This window comes from Somniosus microcephalus, chromosome 17 (assembly GCF_052327205.1).
Source record: "Somniosus microcephalus isolate GS21.2 chromosome 17, FLI_Smic_1.0, whole genome shotgun sequence".
In the NCBI taxonomy this organism is placed as follows: Eukaryota; Metazoa; Chordata; class Chondrichthyes; order Squaliformes; family Somniosidae; genus Somniosus; species Somniosus microcephalus.
Genome location: NC_141003.1, coordinates 58,494,276 through 58,507,078, shown reverse-complemented (window position 1 = coordinate 58,507,078; position 12,803 = coordinate 58,494,276). Strand labels below are relative to the sequence as shown.

General features: G+C 43.7%; 1 protein-coding gene across 5 annotated transcripts in view; it reads left to right on the top strand.

Annotated features, from left to right (window-relative positions):
* Positions 1 to 12,803, top strand: part of slc26a5 (solute carrier family 26 member 5) — a 90,078-nt gene that overhangs the window by 10,399 nt on the left and 66,876 nt on the right. For 3 of the 5 annotated variants that reach the window (XM_086010445.1, XM_086010443.1, XM_086010444.1), the window contains exon 2: positions 4,804 to 4,896. The exons of the other annotated variants lie outside the window; for them this stretch is intronic. The gene's annotated coding sequence lies outside the window, so the exon portion shown is untranslated. The remainder of the gene's footprint in view (positions 1 to 4,803; positions 4,897 to 12,803) is intronic. 5 annotated transcript variants of the gene reach the window in all.

Here is a 12,803-nt window from a genome sequence, read left to right as displayed (position 1 = left end):
TAGCACCCGGTCCCTACACCGACAGCCATCCCACCCAAACCCTATCCCCGTAACCCCACATATTTAATCCTCCCTAACACTAAGGGCCAATTTTTATCATGGCCAATCAACCTAACCCGCACATCTTTGGACTTCTCTGTGCTTTATCATTTATACAAGGATGACTTTACTTTCATGCTGTAAAAAAAAAGGAATAATACCCTTTGAACTATCTGACAAGGACCTATAAATTGGTAGCCCTAACTAGAAAGTAAGTTATTTTTACAAAACAGCCTTTTTTTTGGGGGGGGGGGGGGGGGAACCAGTTAACATTGAAACATCATCATAAGTATAATTAAAGAAACTTTAAACAGATAACAAGGAAGGGAGATAGATCTTTCCAAATGTCTGAGTAAAAGTAAGCCTCATTGCTCAAAGTGAGGAAGAGCAGATAATGCCTATCTAGAAGATCGTTATTATCAGTGAAAGGGACATGAGAGGCCGGCAGGTGTTTGTGAAACTAACTGAAATCAAAAAGTGACTTTTTTTGGACAGCAGTGGGACTTGTATCCTGCCCAGACAGGAGCCCCCAATGTTGCTAGCAACTGGATCACCAAAGGGAATTTATATCCTAATCCAGGGAACAAAAAGCAGAATATTGCAGATTCTGGAAATTTGAAATAAAAATGAAGTAGTGGAAACGCTCAGCAGGTCAGGCATCTGTGAAGAGAGGAAGGTAGGGTTGATAACCTTTCATCAGAACCGTTTTATTCCTAATTCGGGGAGTTCCTCAATGCCACTGACAGATGGGTTACTGACTAAAGATATTATCCCAGATCAAAATAGGTGACTGAGGGTGCTGGTTAAGTATTATGGTATTTATGCTAACCAAGTAAATGAACTTTGATTAATACATTTTTTGAGGCTAAATAAATAAGTGCTTTACATGTGGTTTGGTGTAGTTGGTTTTGTCTGAAATAGGATCACAATTAAGAGCTGGGCTCTCAGGATCTGATATAAGTTTAATCATTATCCTTGGTGTATTTGTGTTTATATACAGCTGGCATAGATTACCTCTACATCAATAGACATTTAAACTATAAGTATATATTCCTTTCACGACAGGTCTGACTTGGAGTTTTATTCTGGCCCTCTCCAAATTTATCAGTGATGCATGTTTTCTGTACTCCTGCTAGCATAAGAGAAATCTGTTGCATTTAAAAAAAAAAAAAAAAAAAAAAAATGTATATCGAACTTCCTTTCTAGTTCGGGCTACCATGTGGTAGTTCAGAGGTATTGTTCATATATTTTTACAGCATGAGGAAAAGTCACCCTGTTGCAAATGATGAAACTGAGCACAAGCATTTGTTCTCACAGTTTCTTTCATTTTTGCATTTGTATTTGTTCTAGCAGCTGACCTTCCTTGTTATCTGCTAGAAAAAGCTTTGCTATCATGTCGGTCTTTATTACTCTTTCATTTGTTGTGCTGTCTTTATTGTACTTCAGTACCCCTACAGAATGGTTAAAAAGCAAATTTGTCAATTGATTCACAAGGCAGCAATTCAGTCTGGGTTCTAATGTCTGTTTTACTTGGATTTATATCGCCCCAAACCATTTGGTGGAATAACTGCCAGCTGTCTCTTTATATCTAATATAAGTTTTGCATTTAGCATGCATTTCCTGAGTTGTACTTTCCCTGTTTGCACCCTGTTGATTGGCTCGAAGTAGACAGCACCCAATCATACTTTACCTTATTAAAACCTATCATCATTTTGCAGACCTGATGTAATCTCCTTTTAACCTCCTTTTTGTTTTAGTGAAATGAGCCCAAGTTTCATTAGTTTCTCCTTATAACTAAAGCCTCTCATCCCTGGTACCATAGCAAATTTCTTCTGCATCCTCTCCACGGCCTTGACATCCTTCCTAAAAAGTGCGACATCTAAAACTGGACACAATATTCTAATTGGCCTGACTAATGGTTGTATAAGTTTAGCATTACCTCTTTGCTTTTGTATTCTACTTCTCTATCTATACAACATAGGATTCTGTATACTTTTTTTCTTAGCAGATTTATCAACTTGTATTCCCACTTTTGTATCTGAATCCCTAAGTCTCTGTGCTTCTCTAGTCCTTTCAAAGTTTTACCATTTGTTTTATATGCCCTCTCTTTATTCATCCTCCCAATATGCATAGCTTCTAAATGTTTCTACATTAAACTTCATTTGACATCTATCTACAAACTTGTCTGTCCTACACTTGTTGCTTGCAGTCCTGGTCACAGTTAATCACTTCCTATTTTTGTTTTGAATGCATATTTTGATGTGTTCTATACCCAAGTTTTCAGATCATTTCTTCTATATACAATAGTCAATAGTACCAACACTAACCTCTTAGGGACACCATTGTTTACATCCCTTCAATCTGAAAAGCATCCATTTAACTGCTACTTTTCGGTCCTCTAACCAACTTCCTATCCATGGTGCCGTACTCCCTTTAATACTGTACGCTTTAACTTTATCAGCACATCCCCTATGTGGCACCTTAGCCAATGCCCCTCTTTCTCCACCCTCGTAATCTAATTTTGTAATGGATTAACATCAGTAACTCCGTGGAAAGTGCAAACTTCCCCAAACTGAGTAGTAATGCTAGAAAATGCATAATATCTTAAGGATGAGTGGTTAGAAGATACGTAGTGATAGTGGGAGCTTAGTACCCCTTGGCTGTGGGGTTTTGAGGGGGGGGTGGAAAGAAGGGGTGCACATGTAGGAAAGACTAACTCGAGTTCCTTGTTTTCAAATCCATGGCCTCGCCCCCTCCCTATCTCTCTAATCTCCTCCAGCCCCACAACCCTCCGATATGTGCTCCTCTAATTCTGACCTCTTTGGCATCCCTGATTTTAATCGCTCCACTATTGGTGGCTGTGCCTTCAGCTGCCAAGGCCCTAAGCTCTGGAATTCCCTCCCTAAACCCCTCTTTCCTCCTTTTTAAGACACCCCTTAAAACCTACCTCTTTTCTACCCTAATGTCTTGTGGCTCGGTGTCAAATTTTGTTTGATAACTCTCGTGAAGCACCATGTTAAAGGTACCATAACAAATACTAGTTGTTCCTGTTGTAAAGTGCATGTGTGTTTGAGGGACTGTTTGCCATCGATTGTTTAATCGTCTGCCAACACTCAATGTTTAGGCTAGCGTTTCAATAACCGACACAAGCAAGGCAAAGGATGTTCTTGAAGGACTCACTGTTTAGGAGAGGTGGAAATTGAGAAGGGAAGCTGAACGATCCACATCTATTATTTGCACAAGTTAATACAGTATGTGCATTTTTAAAAATGGTGTAGAAGGCCATCGCCACATAGTTTTCATAATAGCCAGTAACCATCTTGCTGTTGTGTGTAATTCCCTTTTAAATCCAGGAAATCGATCTTTTTTTATTCATTCATTGGCTGTGGCCATGGCCAGCATTTATTGCTCGGCCATTTCAGAGGGCCGTTAAGAGTCAACCACATTGCTGTGGGTCTGGAGTCACCATAGGCCAGACCAGGTAAGGACGACAAGTTTCCTTCCCTAAAGGACATTAGTGAACCAGATGGGTTTTTACGACCATCCGGTAATTTCATGGTCACCATTACTGATACTAGCTTTTTATTCCAGATTTATTTAATTAATTGAATTTACATTTCCCAGCTGCTGTTGTGGGTTTTGAACTCACGTCACCAGACCATTAGTCCAGGCCTCTGGATTACTAGGCCAGTGACATAACCACTATGCTCTGCACCCTTTTATATCAGTAGTTGTAAAATGAATTGGGTAAATGAAGGTAATGTAAAGAAAGCTGCTGGGAAATCTGCCAAAACTGCTCTGCAGTGACGTGCCAAACATGTCGGTTGATAGATTAGCAATCAGTTGTGGTATTTGAAGTTTCAGGTAGATGTCAACGCTTCTCTTCTGGTGATCTACCTGATTGCTGTACAGTGTGTTGTGAAATGTGTGCTGCTTAAACCAATTGTGATATCTAGTCGGAGTCTGACGCCTATATTTTCAGGACAAAGTATTCCAAGTGGAAAAGCTGGAGACGGCTGTACAGGAAGAAGGGTGCCATTTGTACAAAATACTTTTGTGCTGTGTAAGATCAAGGGGTAGGGAAGAAAGTTCTTCACTCCCGTTATCTATTTTCATACCTATTTACTGTTTTATGTTCTTTAAAGTCCAAGTGTTTCAATAAGCACATGATGCATACTCCAGAACCTATAAAATAGTGCAAAGAAAAAAAATCCACCTGCTTGTCCTACTATATCGGAAGCAGAAACTTGAAACAATATCGCGATGAAAGCACCAGAATCTGGTCATGCTCCCAAAAAGAAACAACATTGTCAACATTGTGCAACTTTATTAAACAGCTTTTGGCTGAAGAGGGGAGACAAATTTGAATCCAGTTGGTCAATTAAACTGGTAATAGCTTGACTAAGATGTGTAATTACTACTGCCCTGGATAGTGATTAGGCAAATTGATGAGACTCTTGTGTTGTATGAGTTAACCTTTATACTGGTCTTGAAACGAGATGTGAATAATCTGCAGAGTAAAGGAAACAGGAACAAAGAAATTAACCCAGAATGCTGAATCTTTCCAGCTTTAAAAATGTTATTTCTTTGCTGGGGTGGGTGAGGGGCAGGAATCAGATTTTTCTGGTATGTTTGTGTTGAATATGTGGGGGGTGGGGAAGGCATCCAATAAGTTACATAATTCACCTGCCCTTGTAAGGATGCTTAGTATTACAATATGGCATTGCCTAACCGTGTCTGTCACCTATCGCCCTGATTTTCCAGATCTCTCTCTCATCTATGACTACACACCAAACTGCTGGGATAAGTTTATCTTAATTGGTTTCTGATGAGACTCTGGGTTCCTTTGGCAAAAAGGTACTTTTTTCATATCTCTCTTATAATTGTTTTGCATTCTTCAGTCTGGATGATTGCCTTTTCATTTTGTCATACAGTTTATCAAAAATAAAAATGTAAAATGTACTGGCTGGTGTTATGGATCGAGACATTGAGTTTAAATCCAGCCCAGACTGGTGTGTATTTTCCTTTTGGGTAGCTGACAATATATTTGGAAGTTAAGCTGGGTCCTCTGGAGTGTGTCAATATTTGCAAGGCTCCTCCACAGAGGTGTGAAAACTATTTTTCTCTCTATCTCTATCCCCTAGATGTAGATATACAGACCCTGGTGAACACAAATAGCAAAAAAAAAAGGTCTGCCGAGCAGTTCCTACTTATTTTAATCAAGGAATAATGACATTGGAAGTGTAACTGGCCAGTTAATCTGTTCTTGTAGTGTGCTGCTACAAGTGCTTATGGAAGAGATTAGCCTCCCAACAGATAAATGTGTGTAAGGTGAAGAGTATCTTTAGCTGCTGGTATGTCAACACTTAAATCTGTGAACCACTGAGTCTTTTTCCAATTGACTGTTCCGGTTAGGGTGTTCTTTTGGGTTCCTATAACCTGCTTTTCTTTCCATTTTAAACCCAAGTACTGAGTTCCCAATTGCTTAGATATTTAGTTTTTCAAATAACCTTGGCCCCAGCTAACCTAATGTAAGTTACTTTCTATCTTTTGATCAGCTGACAGTCCTAGTAATGCGAGAGTCTGTTCCCCTACTCCACAACGACTTGCACTCAATGTGCCAACAGATGTCGCTGAGTGCTTTACAGGGTGCTGCATAAAGAATAGACAGCAGGAGAGGAATAAGAAGGAGCAATAGCAGATCCAAAGAGAACGGTTTTGAAGAGGCTTTTGTAGGTGATGGCAGAGATGTTGGGGGTGAGAGTTCCATAGGGAAAGGGCATAGTGGCTGAAGTGGAAGGAGCAGAAAACCAGGATTAGCTGAAGTTGGGAGGAGCAAAGGGTTTATGGGGTTACATGGCAGGATGTGGGTCGTGTTGTTTTGGATGAGTTTCAAGCATGGTTTCTTTCTCTTTCTGAGGAAGGATGTTCTTGCCATGGAAGGAGTTCGGCGAAGATTCACCAGGCTGATACCTGGGATGGCAGGAATGACGTATGAGGAGAGATTGGGTCGATTGGGCTTGTACTCACTGGAGTTTAGAAGAATGAGAGGGGATCTCATTGAAACTTATAAAATTCTGACAGGACTGGACAGACTAGATGCAGGAAGGATGTTCCCGATGGTCGGAGTCCAGAGCCGGGGTCACATAGAAACATAGAAGATAGGAGCAGGAGTAGGCCATACGGCCCTTCGAGCCTGCTCCGCCATTCAATGAGATCATGGCTGATCATCCAAATTCAGTACCCTGTCCCTGCCTTCTCCCCATATCCCTTGATCCCTTTAGCCTTAAGAAATATATCCAACTCGTTCTTGAATATATTTAATGAACTGGCCTCCACTGCCCTCTGGCAGAGAATTCCACAGGTTCACCACTCTCTGGGTGAAGAAATTCCTCCTCATTTCTGTCCTAAATGGCATACCCTTTATCCTTAGACTGTGACCCCTGGTTCTGGACTCCCCGACTCTGCCTTCCTGTTTTTGCCACCAAAGTGGATAACCTCACATTTATCCACATTATAGTGCATTTGCCATGTTTCTGCCCAATCACCCAACCTGTCCAAATCGTACTGGAGTTTCACGACATCCTCCTCACAGCATACCCTCCCACCCAGCTTTGTGTCGTCTGCATAGGGATAAGGGGTAAGCCATTTAGGACAGAAATGAGGAATTTCTTCACCCAGAGAGTGGTGAACCTGTGGAATTCTCTACCACAGAAGGCAGTAGAGGCCAATTCATTAAATATATTCAAGAAGGAGTTGGATATATTTCTTAAGGCTAAAGGGATCAAGGGGTATGGGGAGAAAGCAGGGACAGGGTACTGAATTTGGATGATCAGCCATGATTGCATTGAATGGCGGTGCAGGCTTGAGGGGCCGAATGGCCTACTCCTGCTCCTATCTTCTATGTTTCTTTATCTGATCTGTTGCAGCATTTTCATTTGGCCACACTAACTTGGTCTTCACTGTATCTACAACCTGTTATTTTGTAAGGATTAATTTTCTGTGTTTATATGGAATTAAAATTTTAGGTGGCCACTAAGTCCCAAGTGCTTGTAATGAGCTACTTTGGAATCTTTATCCATTGTTGATTTGATTTCTTCTCTCAATCTCCCTATTTTAAAAAAAAACCTACCCCTGATGTTCTTGGTTGGTAAAAAGCACTGTCTGGTAGCACTAAGCCATAGGAACCAGAAAATCCTAGATATGTTAGCTGACCATAGCCAGGATAGTAATGGGAGCTACAATCGGTCTGGGTGTCTTTGGACTAGGAAGAAAAAAATCAGTTGGGGATTCTGCTCCAGATCACCACCTAGTGACTCGCCCCCTCCCTTTTACATAGATACATAGATACATAGAAGATAGGAGCAGGAGTAGGCCATTCGGCCCTTCGTGCCTGCTCCGCCATTCGATGAGATCATGGCTGATCTTTTAATTCAGTATCCCGTCCCCGCCTTCTCTCCGTAACCCTTAACCCCTTTTGCCCGTAGAAATATATCTAATTCCCTCTTAAATATATTTAATGAGCTGGCGTACACTGCCCTCTGTGGCAATGAGTTCCACAGGTTCACCACTCTCTGAGTGAAGAAATTCCCCCTCATCTCTGTCCTAAATGGTTTAGCCCTTATCCTCAAATTATGTCCTCTAGTTCTGTTCTCACCCGCCAAGGGAAACATTCCTTCTGCATCCAGTCTGTCTAGACCTGTCAGAATTTTATACACTTCTATGAGGTCCCCTCTCAATCTTCTAAACTCCAGTGTGTACATCCCTAAACTACATAGTCTCTCCTCATAGGTCATTCCCGCCATTCCTGGTATCAGCCTGGTGAATCGCCGCTGCACCCCCTCCATGGCAAGAACATCCTTCCTCAGATGAGGCGACCAAAACTGTACACAGTACTCGAGGTGTGGTCTCACCAGTGCCCTGTACAGCTGCAGCAAGGTATCCCTGTTCCTGTATTCTAACCCTTTTGCTATGAAGGCCAGCATACCGTTTGCCTTCTTGACTGCCTGTTGCACCTGCATGCTCGCCTTCAGTGACTGGTGTACAAGAACACCCAGGTCTCTCTGTACTTCCCCCTCTCCCAATCTATTGCCATTTAAATAATAATTTGCCCTCCCGTTCCTGCACCCAAGGTGGATAACTTCGCACTTGTCCACATTATAGTGCATCTGCCATTTATCCGCCCAATCGCCCAGTCTGTCCAAATCGCTCTGGAGCTTCCTGGTCTCTTCCTCTGAGCCCACCCCCCCTCCTAGTTTAGTGTCGTCTGCAAATTTGGAAATGCTGCATCCGACTCCCTGATCCAGGTCATTAATGTAAATTGTGAACAGCTGGGGGCCCAGGACAGATCCCTGTGGTACCCCACTTGTTACTGCCTGCCATTCAGAAAATGAGCCGTTTATTCCAACTCTCTGTTTTCTATCTGACAGCCAGTTCCCTATCCACGCCAAAACTTTCCCCTTTATCCCATGAGCCTCAATTTTCCATGCTAATCTTTTATGTGGGACCTTATCGAAGGCCTTTTGGAAGTCCAGGTACACCACATCTACTGGCTCTCCCCCATCTATTCTACCAGTTACTCCCTCAAAAAATTCCAATAGATTAGTCAAGCACGATTTACCCTTTGTAAATCCATGTTGACTCTGTCCTATCCTGTCCCCATTTGCTAAGTGCTCCGCTATTTCATCCTTAATGATGGACTCCAGCATTTTGCCCACAACTGATGTAAGGCTTACAGGTCTGTAATTACCTGCTTTTTCCCTACCCCCCTTTTTGAATAGTGGGGTAACGTTAGCTACCCTCCAATCCATCGGCACTGTTCCCGAGTCTAATGAATTCTGAAAAATCATCCTTAGTGCATCCGCTATCTCTAGGGCCACCTCCTTCAGTACCCTAGGATGCATGTTATCAGGCCCTGGGGATTTGTCCACCTTCAATCCCTTTAGCTTCCTTAACACCATATCCTTAGAGATATTGATTTGCGTCAGTTCCTCCTTTGCCAATGTCCCTATTTTTCCCGATATCCCAGGGAGGTTTTTTGTGTCTTCCTTCGTAAAGACTGACCCAAAGTATGCATTTAGTTGATCTGCCATTTCCTTATTTCCCATTATATATTCCCCCGTATCTGACTGCAATGGACCAACTTTGGTTTTCACCAGTCTTTTCCTTTTGATATACTTATAAAAGCTTTTGGAGTTAGTTTTTATATTTTCCGCCAGCTTGTTTTCGTAAGCTATTTTGCCCCTCTTGATTATGCCCTTTGCCCTCCTTTGCTCTATCTTAAACTGTTCCCAATCTTCCGCTCTGGCGCTTTTTTTGGCTATTTTATACGCCCTATCTTTGGATTTTATGCTGTCTCTAATTTCCCCTGTTATCCACGGTTGAGTCACCTTTTTAGATTTCCTTTTATGCCAGATTGGTATAAACAATTTTTGCAATTTTGTCATTCTATCTTTAAATGTTTGCCATTGTTTATCTACCTCCAGTCCTCCCAGGAACGTTGTCCAATCAGACCTACTCAGTTCCCGTCTCATGGCATCATAATTCCCCTTGTTTAAATTCAGGACCTTAGTCTCTGAGTCAATTTCTTCGCTCTCCATTTCGAGTGAGAAATCGATCATGTTATGATCGCTCTGACCCAAGGGTCCCCGTACAACAAGATTACTGATTAGTCCCTTCTCATTGCACAGTACCCAGTCCAATATAGCCTGTTCCCGAGTTGGTTCCTCGACATATTGATCCAGATAACCATCCCTCAAACACTCAAGGAATTCCTCCTCCTCATTATTTTTACTGATTAGGCTAGTCCAATCTATATGTAAGTTAAAGTCACCTATGATGACAGCTGTGCTCTTATTGCACGCTTCTCTAATTTCCCTCGTGATGCCCTCCCTAACCTCTATTTTACTATTTGGAGGCCTATATACCACTCCTATTAATGTTTTTCGCCCCTCGCTATTTCTTAGCTCCACCCATATAGATTCTGTATTAACTGAGTTAATATCCTTCCTTTCAATTGCATTTATCCCCTCTTTTACTAGCAATGCTACCCCTCCTCCCTTTCTTTTTTGTCGATCCTTCCTAAATACTGAATACCCCTGTATGTTAAGCTCCCAGCCCTGCTCACCCTGCAACCATGTTTCCGTAATCCCAATTAGGTCATAATTATTAACCTCTATTTCCACAGCTAATTCATCTACCTTGTTCCTGATGCTTCTCGCATTAAGGTATAAAACCCTCAGGCTTTTTTTATGCTCACATTTTTTATGAATTAGTTTGGCCCTTTGTTTTTTGTTCCTCACCCTTTTATCATTTATTTCTGTCTGCCTTTCACTTTCCTCTATTTCACTACATAGGTTTTTGCTGTAAGGTGTGTGCATGGACATGAGTGAGGATGTGGGAGACTACAGTCTCCCGTGTGAAGAAATAGGCAACACAGCGAGCTACAAGAAATAGGTCTTTACTCCAACTCTCACAATACAGTACTGAATTCGTAAAGCCCGCGAGCCTGTGATGACTCACGGATTGGTCACCTGCTGGAACCTGATTGGTTTTCCTTCTCTCAGCAGCAGGCAAGTCTGAACATGCCTTATTCCTCTCAGCTTACAACTGTCTTGTGGGGGGAGGGGAATACAGCAGTTAAAAGGGGATTATACAGGTTTATCTACATAGTGTTTCCCCAATGTGGTAACGCCACATACGCCGCCCCCCCCCCCCCCCCAGAATCCTCGTTGACTGTAAAAGTCAGTCTCTGCGGAGGTTTGACCAAACGGCCGTAGCGGCTGTAGTAGCCATCTGGCATGTGAGGAGGGCTGTCTGGGAGGTCGGCCGGTTGGTTCAGCGGCTGGTCTGCCGGTGGGCTGGCTGAACGGGCTGCTGGCGAAGGTGGGGCGGCGGCCGGGAAGTAAGGTTCTGGCGTGTCTTGGTCCTCTTGTGGGGCCGCCGCCAACGCGGGAGGTCTGCCCCGCCGTGGGGGGAAGAGCCGGACGAAACGGGAAGCTGAGGTCCAGGTGCACCAAGACACCAGGAATAACTCCCCTGCTCTTCAAAATAGTTCCATGGGTTCTTTTACGTCCACCTGAGAGTAGACGGGGCCTCGGTTTAACGTCACATCTGAAAGACGGCTCGTCTGACAGTGCAGCATTCCCCCAGTACTGCACTGTAGTCAGCCTAGATTTTGTTTTCCAGTTTCTGGAGTGGGATTTGAACCCACAACCTTCTGACTCGGAGGCGAGAGTGCTACCAATTGAGCCACAGCTAGCGCCTAAATATTATCTTAACCCAAGTGTATGCACATTTCAGACTTTATGCAGTGTGCCTATTTTATAGATAGTATTTTCTCCTTTCTATCTGTTGAAAACCTTTATGCCATTTTGTTATGGCTTTTTTTATTTGTTCATGGGATGTGGGCATCGCTGGTAAGGCCAGCATTTATTGCCTATCCCTAATTACCCTTGAGAAGGTGGTGGTGAGCCACCGCCTTGAACCGCTGCAGTCCGTGTGGTGAAGGTACTCCCACAGTGCTGTTAGGGAGGGAGTTCCAGGATTTTGACCCAGTGACAATAAAGGAACAACGATATACTTCCAAGTCCGGATGGTGTGTGACTTGGAGGGGAACTTGGAGGTGGTCCCATGCGCCTGCTGCCCTTGTCCTTCTAGGTGGTAGAGATCACGGGTTTGGGAAGTGCTGCTGAAGAAGCCTTGGCGAGTTGCTGCAGTGCATCTTGTAGATGGTACACACTGCAGCCACGGTACGCCAGTGGTGGAGGGGGTGAATGTTTAAGGTGGTGGATGGGGTGCCAATCAAGCGGGCTGCTTTGTTTTGGGTGGTGTCGAGCTTCTTGAGTGTTGTTGGAGCTGCACTCATCCAGGCAAGTGGCGAGTATTCCATCACACTCCTTACTTGTGCCTTGTAGATGGTGGAAAAGCTTTGGGGAGTCAGGAGGTGAGACACTCGGCACAGCATACCTAGCCTCTGAACTGTTCTTGTTGCCACAGTATTTGTGGCTGGTCCAGTTAAGTTTCTGTTTAATGGTGACCCCCAGGATGTTGATGGTGGGGGATTTGGCGATGGTAATGCCGTTGAATGTCAAGGGGTGGTGGTTCGACTCTCGCTTGTTGGAGATGGTCATTGCCTGGCATTTGTGTGGCGCGAATGTTACCTGCCACTTATCAGTCCAAACCTGAATGTCGTTCAGGTCTTGTTGCATGTGGGCATGGACTGCTTCGTTATCTGAGGAGTTGTGACTGGCACTGAACACTGCAGCCATTGGCGAACATCCCCATTTCTGACCTTCTGATGGAGGGCAGGTTACTGATGAAGCAGCTGAAGATGGTTGGGCCTAGGACACTGCCCTGAGGAACTCCTGCAGTGATGTCCTGGGGCTGTGATGATTGACCTCCAACCATCTTCCTTTGTGCTCGGTATGACTCCAGCCAGTGGAGAGTTTCCCCCCCCCGATTCCCATTGATTTCAGTATTACTAGGGCTCCTTGATGCCACACTCGGTCAAATGCTGCCTTGATGTCAAGGGCAGTCACTCTCACCTCGCCTCTGGAATTCAGCTCCTTTGTCCATGTTTGGACCAAGGCTGTAATGAGGTCTGGAGCTGAGTGGTCTTGGCAGAACCCAAATTGGGCATCAGTGAGCAGGTTATTGGTGGGTAAGTGCCGCTCGATAGCACTTTTGATGACACCTTCCATCACTTTGCTGATGATTGAGAGTAGACTGATGGGGCGGTAATTGGCTGGATTGGATTTGTCCTG